At 37.5% G+C, this 11,134-nt stretch overlaps 1 non-coding gene across 1 annotated transcript; it reads left to right on the top strand.

The window, feature by feature from the left end:
• Positions 1–9,886: 9,886 nt before the first annotated feature.
• LOC141571385 (U6 spliceosomal RNA) lies at positions 9,887–9,991 on the top strand. The gene has a single exon (XR_016019517.1). It is a non-coding gene; the product is annotated as a U6 spliceosomal RNA (small nuclear RNA).
• The last annotated feature ends 1,143 nt before the right edge of the window (positions 9,992–11,134 follow it).

The raw sequence follows: 11,134 nt of genomic DNA, 5'->3' as shown, positions 1-11,134 counted from the left end.
AAAATGTTAGCTTGAGTTTCATTACACGATGTTTAAGACAAATTATGCTAAAGACCCACACATAACATTAATCCTTTCCTTCCCATGCTATTTTTGACACTGAGCATCTTTGACCTAACTGCACACACCCTTGATCTGACTCCTTTGTAGTCCAGGAAATTTACTGGATTATCTCTTCATCCCATTTGCCCAAATTAATTAAAAGGCAAAATGCAGCTGAATTCAATACTGAGGCAAAAAAGCAACTGATAAATCAACTATGAAAAGCAAAGTTTTTCAGTCTCAAAGTATTGAATTTCATAATTAGCTAGACTGGATTTATTCAAGAATTATAATTTTCTGTCTTCAACTAAGAGCTTTCCAACCAGTCTTAGCTGGGCAAAAAAGAGCTAATCAGTCCATTAAATATAAGCATAATGTTCTTTTTAAGAAGTGTAATGATTACCTATTTGGTATGGGGCTTTGTAGTCAAATAGACATAAGTGGATCTAAATCCTAGCTCTGGCAGTCATTTTCAATGTGAGCTAGAAGTTACTCAGCTTCTCTGAGCTTTGGATGGAAAAAAAAAAACACACTATTTAAAACCTATACTGCCATTGGTCCTTCTGCCATTAGAATGTTGTGAGGCTGGGAGTGGGAAGCGTCATTCATGTTAGAGGAAAAACACATTCTAAACCTGTCCATTCAACCTACCTACGGCTGAAAGACAATGGGATGAGACAAGACTGACCTTTCAAAATCTTGGCCAGATCTCTGATGCTCCTGGGAGACACAAAGAGTGGATGACCATGTCTTCAGCAAGAACATAAATACATTTTTGGACATGCAAGTGTTACTCTGATTTCCAGTTAAAGATAGAAACGTAGCATGTTCTGACTGATAATATCAGGACAATTTCATAAGAGCACCTAGTGGAGGGCACCTGACAGAGATGTGGAGTTAAGGGATGAGGAAGCAGGTTGGGAAGAGCAATTTACCTACAAAATAAGATGTTCCATTATAAAAGTTGGGATGGTCGCAGCTGGCCGATTAGCTCAGTTGGTTAGAGCGTGGTGCTGATAAAAGTTGGGATGGTCAAAAGCTTTTCAGAAAAAGGAATATCTAATATTTAACTTTATGTTGATATCCTACATTTTCTGCAATGTAACCTTTTCCAAAATCAAGACAGGTCCATTTTGTAAAAGTACCCTGTAGACCCGTGCCTCTTGTTTTCGCCCTACTCTATCAGCCCACCCCCAATTTCAAGCACATCTGCGGAGGACAGTCTTGAGCAAACCTAATCATGCCGCGCACTGGCCCCTAACATGCGTGCACCCCCTGCGTGGGCCAGTCTGCCCCCTAGCCTTCTCACCATATGCCACAGGAGCTTGTTCATCCTATCCAACCCCGCCCAGAAGGCAGGTAAGTGTGCACAGCCTTGTCAACCTTCAGCCACTGGGGGCAGGAGATGGCGAATGGCTGCTCAGACTCCCGTCCTGGGGGTGGATCACTCTGGGAGGCATTCCGCACGCTTCTCAGTAGGCTCCAGTGAAGTGTAGCCCTTACTGCTTGCGACACCAACAGCACACCTCACATGGGCTTTTCCTCCTTCCCTGCCTCAGGCCTCTTGCCTCCGTATTCTTGCTGCCTGGGAACACCTCCCAGACCGACTACCAAGACCCTTGCCCACCCATGACTCTGCTTTCAACAAGACACTTTGTGGAAGTTGTTTTAAGGGGTAATAGGGGGAGACAGGCTCCGTTCTCTAATCGAGCTAGTACAGAGCTGAGAGGGCAGCAGGCTGTGGGAGAAACAAGGCCCGGCAGAAGCAAGCATTCTAAGACAGGATCTTAAGTAGCCCTGCCATTCCTGTAGGAAGTGTGATGGAGACTTGAGTTAATCTTACTTATATCTCCAATGACAACAAAGGGCAACCCCTCAAAGGGCAACGTTACCTAAGTTATGGTTAAATAGTAGCCTCACTATTTATGTGGGAAGAAATTCATTTAACAAAGCGGATTATGAGAGTAAGAATTTCACATTATGAACCACATTATTACTGTCAAGATCTTCAGTTTCAGTCAGCTGATATATCTCTAAAGTTCAGTTTACATTGTTATCAGGTATAATTTTTAGTGAGATATTCATCAATGATCAGGTGGCACATTTTGAACCTAAGGCCATTCTGTGAGTTGGTGACAATCTATCTTTTAAAACTTAATATTTCCTGAAACTCCCATTCACGTATCTGTTTGAGCCAAATTATTACCTATATACATTTTGCATCTTACAGTTCCCTATATTTAGAATATCCTTCATTGATATCTACTTTTTATCCATTTATCCAGGCCTACCTGAAATATGTCACCCATAAAGACTTCTCCAATCATACCAGACTGTATCTATAAGTTTCATGGTAGTCACTTACCTCTTGGCATAATTATTTATATTTTTTTTCTTCCATATCACTGGACAACATTTATGCTTCATTCATCTTATATATTTGGGATTTCTGAAGAGTTGAAGGTTAGACTTGATCAACTTCTCAGTCTCCTTCAATATGATGGTAAATTTTTTATTGCAAAGTGTATTGCTGCCAGCCTTTCTTATTGGCTTCCAAATTTCCATGTGCCCCATTCCACAATCCACCATTTCATACATCCTATTCTGAAGCCTCATTCTGACTCTGTCCCTTAAACAAATACCTACCTGTCACCAATATTTTGCTTTCACCCAGATTATCATCTCTCTTCTTATTACAGGGTAAACCGCCAGTTTAAGTCTGTTGTTCAAGTGTAATTAATAGCATTCCCTTTTACTCTCAAAAGTTTCCAGTTTTGGAGAATACAGTCACCTTATTTATACACTACATGTTTTGTTGCTTTTCCTTCCCCTCTGTGCTTCATCTATTCTCATACTACATTGTATAATATATATCACTATTGCAGTATATATAATATTTTTTAAGTGAGGGAAATTGTCATGTAAAATGATGTAACATAATCACTTTGCTCCGGGCATGCAGAAAGCCTTTCCTTTGACCAACATAAATGTCTGAGCCCTATTAAGTCTGAAAAACGGACACAAACCAGAATGGGTGGGAAGAGAGATTGCATTTGGCACAGCTTCAAAAACATCATTTCAGGAAGAAAAATCCAATTCAATTTTCAGAATGACCAGTTAAACCAATCTATGACAGGTCTATATAATCAATATCTACTGCCACTTACTTTGGCAGCATTCCTGGAGAGATCATTTCCCAAAATTGTCCTCTTCTCAGTCACTTTCTATTGTTTTTTATGTAAATTATCTTGGCTTGTCTACTGTAATCCATTTTTTTTTTGTTTCCACTACAATAAAGAACTGAACCAACATACTGCATTACATATGAAAGAATATATATTTTTCAATCCCTGCATTCATTTCATGTCTTTGTATAGTATGCTGTAAGAGATAGATTAAACTATTTTCCCACTTTCATAGTTCTTGTAGATAATTTTAACCCACCACCAACACCAAGCATTTCTATCTGTATTATCTACCCTGCTTTCAAAAGTTGGCATGTGGGTGTCTGCCCTGCCACATCAGGAGCAGCTATGGATCTCCCTCTTTAAAAAATTAGTGTTTTTCCTAGTCAGCAAAGTCTTTGACAGTAGACATAGCCATTGGTTAAAGAACTGTTGTTTTTTTTCTATAGTCACATCTGATAAAGGCCTTCTGTCAAAGGATAGCACTCAGTTAGTTAGTGTGGAACTACTGAAGAGAAATGGATCAGGAACTGCTTTTACTTTCCCATTTAAATACCCCTCAGAACCCCCAGCAGCTTCCCATTGCAATGAGAACAAAATCTAAACCTAGAACCCTGGATGACAAGTCTCTGCATGGTCTGGCTGCTGCCCTCCTCTCCAAGTGGGTCTCAACCACTCTCTCCTTTGGTCATCATGTTCCAGCCACACTGGTCTCCTTTCAGCTGCTGAAAGAACACACTAGTCCCTTTCTCTTCTCTGCCCAGAAGGCACTTCTTTCAGCCCTTTAGGTAATAGGCTCATTCTCATGCTCCAGTTCTCAGCTCAGGCATCACTTCCCCAGAGAAGCACCCCCTGACTGCACCATACAAGAGTTTCTCCAGTTAGTTCCTTCAGTCCCCCCTTATGCCCTCCATAGCTCTTATCACAGTTAATTTTCTTATATGTTTGCTTACTTTGTCATTGTCTGTCTACACATTAGGAACTGTGTCTTTTTTACCCAAACATCCCCAGCACATAATGAGTGATCAATGATTGTCTGTTATATAACTGACAGTCCCAAACAAGACTGATACAGACAATGCTGCGCATGGTATCATTTTTTCTGCCTCCTTTCTGCTAGTATCTGGTGTCTCTCCAGCAAACTATCAGTTCCTACAAAATGAATGGATCTCAACTTTGATTGCTGGGAGCAAAGAATTAAAGCAGCCAATCTCTGATCCATGGGAGGAGGAAGGGATGAAGGAAGGAAGGGACACCCCAGGGGAATGAAAAGAAAGCAGGTGACATTGTTTAATCCTAATGGCAATTAGAACTCCAGATAAATAGACCAATAATCTTTAATCAGAGAAAGAGACATTTTCTCTGAAATGCCCTTGTAGGCTATCCCTGGCTAACAATTACTTATCGTAAAAAGAAACTAGGATCTATAAACCATGGATAATGGTTACAAGTGCTATATCACACATAAAATACATCTGCTTACTAATTTGATTCCTGCAAATCTCACATAGAAGTTTTATCTATTATAAAAAGTGCATGCCCATTGAAGGAAGATAGGACCTTAGGATCCACACTTAAGTCCCCACACTGCTCTTTGTTCCACCTTCATGGTCTGTATCATTGAAATTATTTAATAAAGCTTGATGCTGAGTAGGATTTCTAATTTATGAGAATCTAATTTGATTATCCAATCATGTGTGTTAGCTCAGCAGTGAATTAGAATCTCATGTAGAGTTTAAAAAAATACCAAGATCCAAGAATTGAATTGTAGGGAAGAAAGAAAAAAAGTCTGCTGAAGTTTGTTATTCTGTTATTCAATCCTGACCTGGAGAAGTGAAAATGTAACCAGAGAGCTTCAGGTAACACCAGTTGCAGTGGATTGGAGAGGAGTCCCCAAAAGATGTGCCTATATCCTAACTCCCACAACCTTATGTCTTCGTCAGCTAGGGATGCCATAACAAATTACCATAGACTGGGTGGCTTAAATAACAGACTTTTTTTTCCCCTCACAGTTCTGGAGGCTAGAAGTTTTTAATAAAGGTGCCAGAAAATTTAGTTCCTGGTGAGAACCCTTTTCCTGCTTGTAGATGGCTGCCTTCTTCCTATGTCTTCACATGGCAAAAATAAAGAGAAAGAGGGAACAAGCTCTCTGGTGTCTCTTCTTATAAGAGCACTAACTCCATCAAGAGGACTCTACCCTCATGACCTCATCAAAGCCTAATTACCTTCCAAAGGCCCCATCTCCACATAACATCACATTAGAGGATGAGGCTTCAATATATGAATTTGGGGTGGGGGGCGGGGTGGTGCCATGTTTCAGTCCATTGTACCTGAGAAGGTGACCTTGTATGGAGACAAAAGGTCTTTGCAGATATTAAGCATCTTGAGATGAGATCTTGGATTATTTAGACAGGTCCTAAATCCAATGACAGGTGTCTTTATAAGAGAAAGGCAGAAGGAGATGGAAGAAAAGGCCATGCAAACAGAGGCAGAGACTGGAGTTACCCAGGGGAGGAGGAAGCCAGGGAAAAGCTGTAGCCAACAGAACCTGGAAGAAGCAAGGATCAGTTCTCCCTTAGGGCCATCAGAGTCAGCACAACCTGTAGACACCTTGATTTTGGACTTCTGGCATCTAGAACTGTGGGATAATAAATTTGTGTTTTAATCTAAGACAGAAAAAAAAAACAATTACTAATGCTCAAATTGCACCCCGATCCAATTTCATCAATATCTTCTGGAAGTGATGCCCTAGCACTGATATAGTAACGCTGCCATGTGATTAAGGTTGAGAAGCTCAAGCCTAAAGTGTTATGCCTTCCAGAGTTATTATCACTTTAATGAGGGTTTCTTCATTTTGAAAAACAAAAAATATTTTTCACCTCCTAAAAAAATTGTGCCCAATGGTAGATACTCGGGAATGTATTGGAAACGAGGAGTTGTGACAATAAGTGTTAGAGACTTCTGGATCCTTTCAAATCTGTTGTCACTTATATTATGACTAGAAAATAATTTTTGAAAAGAAATTTGAAAAATAGGCTGAGAGGCACTATGAAACAAGCATTTTTATTTCTTGATAGTGCATTAAAAATAGTAATTCTAAATTAGCCTGTGACGCAACATCAGGAAGCTGGGTGTATTCTTTATGTTACAATTTCCTATAGTTTTTCTTCCCAATGTATCATCTTAATCAATAGAACCAATCTAGCTATACCAAGTGAAATAAAAACACAAAAATAACCATGGCCTTACAAGGAAATAGAGACAGTTCATCTAACCCCAATCCTTCCATTTCAACCTGCCATCAGAATTCAGTGCAGTTCACCTCTTCATCTCTATTTTTAAAGAAAATAATTAGTCATACATATTGTTAAATTGGCTTCATCCCCAAAGAATAAATGAGAGATGAACCATACTGTACAAAGGGTCATTACTACACTCAAAAAGCCATTTGCTTACAACAGGAAATCAATGTAAAGCAGTCTTACAACATTGCATGACATTAAATGTCTATAATCACTTTATTCTGCTTTAAGTTGTATAGATGTATTCTGCTAACATTCTCCCTCTATAATCTCTCTCTAAGAAAACTCATCTCCTTTCACAACCACAGGGATCACTTATAAACTAATAGCTCTCAAATCCCATCTAGATAACTGACATCCCTTCTAAGCCCCAGAGGTTATATGGTGCAGTTGATAAGGATGTGTATACAGGCTTTGAAGCCAGTGTCTCTGTTCAACTCCCAGCAACCACTCAGAGGCGAAATTATTTATCTTCAAGAAGGCTCATTTTTATTCTTAAGTTGAGAAAATGCATGCAGCCCAGCGTCTGGCAACAAATAAGTACTTGATAAATGTTATATTTACTTTAATTATTATCATCAAACCTAGCTACATAGATGTCCCAGGAACACCTTAAATACAAAATTGTCCAAAGATGAATTCATTGTTTCCCCCAAATACTTGATTAATTTCTGTGAGCTTTACTATATTCAATAACACCATCTCCTTTTGCAACCAATTGTGTGACCCACACACACACACACACACACACTTTTTTTATTCCTCCTTCTCCCTAATTTCCCACATTTAGTCGCCACATTCTCTAGCTCTACCACTGCAGTGACTCATTAATCCATATTCATCAATCCCCATTGACATGCCCTGAATTCAGGTCATAATCACTTTGATATTGCAATTTCCTTGTAACTGGTCTCCTAAGCTTCAATCTTTAGCCCTCACATTGCTTCCTGATTTCTTCCAGCAACACAGATCTGCACTGGAAATGACTCTCCAGTGCACTCAGATGCTTTACTTAACATGCCATTTAAGGATTCTCAAAATCAGGCCCCAACCAGCCTATCTAACATCATCATCCCTACAATCTTCTAGGGATGGCCTCAATCATACTCAACTCATGATAAATAATACCAATAAGAGTCACCCACTCCCATGGGCATTCTCAGAGATAAATGTAATTACCCGATTACGGACTATAAATCTATTCCTCCAGCAAATAGGATAGAATACAAGTGAAAGCAATGTTACTATATATACAATCTTTATGAGATTCTAATTTATAGCTCTTAAAGCAAATTATGTGTAAACTTTGGTACTTCATAATTAGTTTTTAAAGGATTACCAGATTTTTGTCTCTCATTAAATCTTAATAAGTTTTTAGATGATAACGTTATGGATGAGTAATGCTGGCCAACAGCCTAAAATTTAAATTAAACCTAAAAAGCCATTGTGATACCTCCTAGTACACTCTTTTCTTTGAACACTCTCCTTAAGACATCTTATACCATAATCCACAAGCTCCCGTCTCTTGAGTACTTAATTATATCAAGTTCCCTCTGCCTCCCATGCTAATTTGCCCTTCCTTACTTGTACTTATATTCTCACTCATCCTTCCACTCTTAGCTTAATTAGTATCCTCTATTTGAACATTCTCTGACTCCATGAAAGAGTAGATGCACTTCCTCCATGTGTTTGAATTCCAGACAGTTCTGAAATTCTAAGTACAGATCTCAGCTCTAGTTGTAATGACCCCTAAACTGCAAATTGTAACAACCAGAATAATCCAAGAGAAAGAGTCTAGGAAAGAAACTGATATTGAAAACCAAGATAATGTACAACTGCAGTGACTGCAACAAGGAAAGAGTCTAGGTATAAGTCAACAGGATAGAAATCACAATTTCTAATCAGAAAAATGTTGAGCAGACTATATCTAAGAAGACTGAGACTGCCCAGATTATCTAAAATGCTGAATTGTAGTCATCAGCTCTTCTCATAGGTCATGTAGGCCCTCAGCCAAGAATGGAAAAAAAGCTCATAGAGGCCACTTTGGCATGGAGTGAAATTTATACATTCCCTTTTTTATAGGAATTTACGATATTTTTTTCCTGAGACAGATAGTGGAGAAAAAACTTCTCTAGGCAAAGAAAATAAATATGAATGTATGAACAGGGAAAAGAAAAATAAACCTTTACTTAATATACCAAATTAGAAAAAAAATGGAAAGACAAAATATATATATGGAATATCTTTAATTACTAATATAATTTAGGTATGCTAATGTATGCAAATTTAAAAACAGAATCAGGGACCAAAACAGAATGTAGGCTGAAGCTAGAAAACACTGTTCTTAAACTCTTCTAGGGAGAAAATGCTTCATCCTACTATAGAAGCTGTCCAATTTTTTCTTGGTGCTTCAAAATAAATTTAAAGTAAAAATTTCAAAACTAGGCTATAATGAGGCAATTTTGAATTAAAACATCAAAAAGTCCACTCTGATTCCCATTGGCAAAAATTTTCTTGCGTTTAAAAGTAAAATTTCAAATAAATTTTTGTTGATTTTAAATGCAGCAATCTCTGTTAAAATTATTCTTTATAATATTTTAAATAAATGTAAAAGGTTTACATAAAACTTATTACTGTCAAATAAAAATATCAACCTCACCAGAATAGATGAAGAAAAACTTAGAATCCTATGTATGATATGTATATATTCATTACATAGATAGATACTTAAAAGGTAGATAGATAGATAGATAGATAGATAGATAGATAGATAGATAGACAGACAGACAGATAGATGAATGCTAGATGATTGATATTTGCTAACCAATTTTTAGGGTTTCTTAAGAATATTTCAATTAATCATATTAATGTCTTAGTTGATCTTATCAATAAAAAGGAATTTGAACTTCTGTCAGGTACAAAGTAAAAGCCCAAAATCTATCCTCTGCTTCCCAATCAAGCCATGTTCCCCAGCTCAGGGCTACATTCTGGAGAAAGCAACATCTTTTTTTCTAATTCACACCAAGGCTGGCAACAGATTTTATAGTTCTATAAAAACTCAAGTGTCTGCTTCTTTTTAAATACAAAACCAAAGATATCACATAATATCTGACATGTGATACCCCCTTGTATTCAGAGGAAATATTTATTCATACATGCAGGCATGCATGCATGGAACAAATATTGATTTTACACTTACCTGTACCAGTGCTCTTTTAGGTGTAGGGGACACATCCCAGAGCAAAACAAAAAGAAATCTCTGTTCTCATGGAGGGTTTATACTCTAGTAAGGAGATACAGATTCTAAACAGTACAAATTAGTAAAACATAAAACGTCCAAAAAAACATAAAGCAGCAATGCTTGCTTCAGCAGCACATATATGAAAATTGCATTGATACAGAGAATATTAGCATGGTCTCTGTGCAAGGATGACATAAGTTCATGATGTGTTCCATATTTTTCAAAGACTATAATCAGAGACAAAGAAGGATGTTACATAACGATAAACAGAGCAAACCAACAAGAGCACATAACCCTAGTAAACATCTCTGCACCCAACATAGGAGCACCTAAATATACAAAACAAATATTGACCCCATAAAGGCAGAGATCAATAGTAACACAATCATAGTACAGGGGACATTCACCCCTCCACTGACACCAATACACAGATCTTTCAGACAGAAAATCAACAAGGAAACAGCAGCCTTAAATGACACACTAGATCAGAGGGACTTAATTGATATTTTAGAGCATTTTACCCCAAGCAGCAGAATATACATTCTTTTCAAGTGCACATGGAACATTTTCCAAGATAGGCCACGAGTTAGGCCACAAAACACGTCTCAATAAATTTAAGATTAAAATCATGTCACGTGTCTTCTCTGACCACCACAATGTGTGAAGCTAGAATCAATTACAAGAAAAAAGAAAAACAAAACAGAAACACTCAAACATGCTACTAAATAATGAATGGGTCAACAATGAGATTAAGGAAGAAATCAGAAGATACCGGAGACAAACAAAAATGAAAACATAATGACCCAAAATCTATGGGACTTAGTGAATACAGTCCGAAGAAGAAAATTCATACCAATGCAGGCCTAAAAGTGTTTATAGAATGCTTCTCTCTCTGTCAGTTAGAGAGAATCCAACAAGTTAAAAAGTACAATCTAAGAGTTTAGGCATTTTACTTAATAGAGAAAAAAATGTCAGTATTATGCTAAATTATTTAGCCACTTTCCTGAAAACTATATTCCTGCAAATTCTTTCCCTCCACTCATTACTAACATGAAAATCCAGGTAGATTTAATTTTATATCTCCATCAGTAATTACCATCATCTTGACAGAATGTTTTCAGTATTCATCCATACTTGCAAGTAAAACCCTGAAAACATATAAAGATCTATGACACATGTAATTTTTTTCCTTATTATAGAATAGTTTAGGGCCCCCACTTAACTACATCTGAGAGAGAAAAAAATTTGAACCATAGCCACAATTAGCCATACTGATGACAATTACAATTTGCAGTGAACCTGTCCTCCCAAGATTTCATCTCTGTGCGCCAACATCTAAACTGCCATGACATTGCCTTAGCACT

The sequence above is a fragment of the Rhinolophus sinicus genome, chromosome 16, assembly GCF_057876585.1.
Source record: "Rhinolophus sinicus isolate RSI-liver-muscle chromosome 16, RSI-T2T, whole genome shotgun sequence".
Classification (NCBI taxonomy): Eukaryota; Metazoa; Chordata; class Mammalia; order Chiroptera; family Rhinolophidae; genus Rhinolophus; species Rhinolophus sinicus.
The sequence above is the reverse complement of the archived record's forward strand: the minus strand, read 5'-3'. Positions and strand labels throughout refer to the sequence as shown.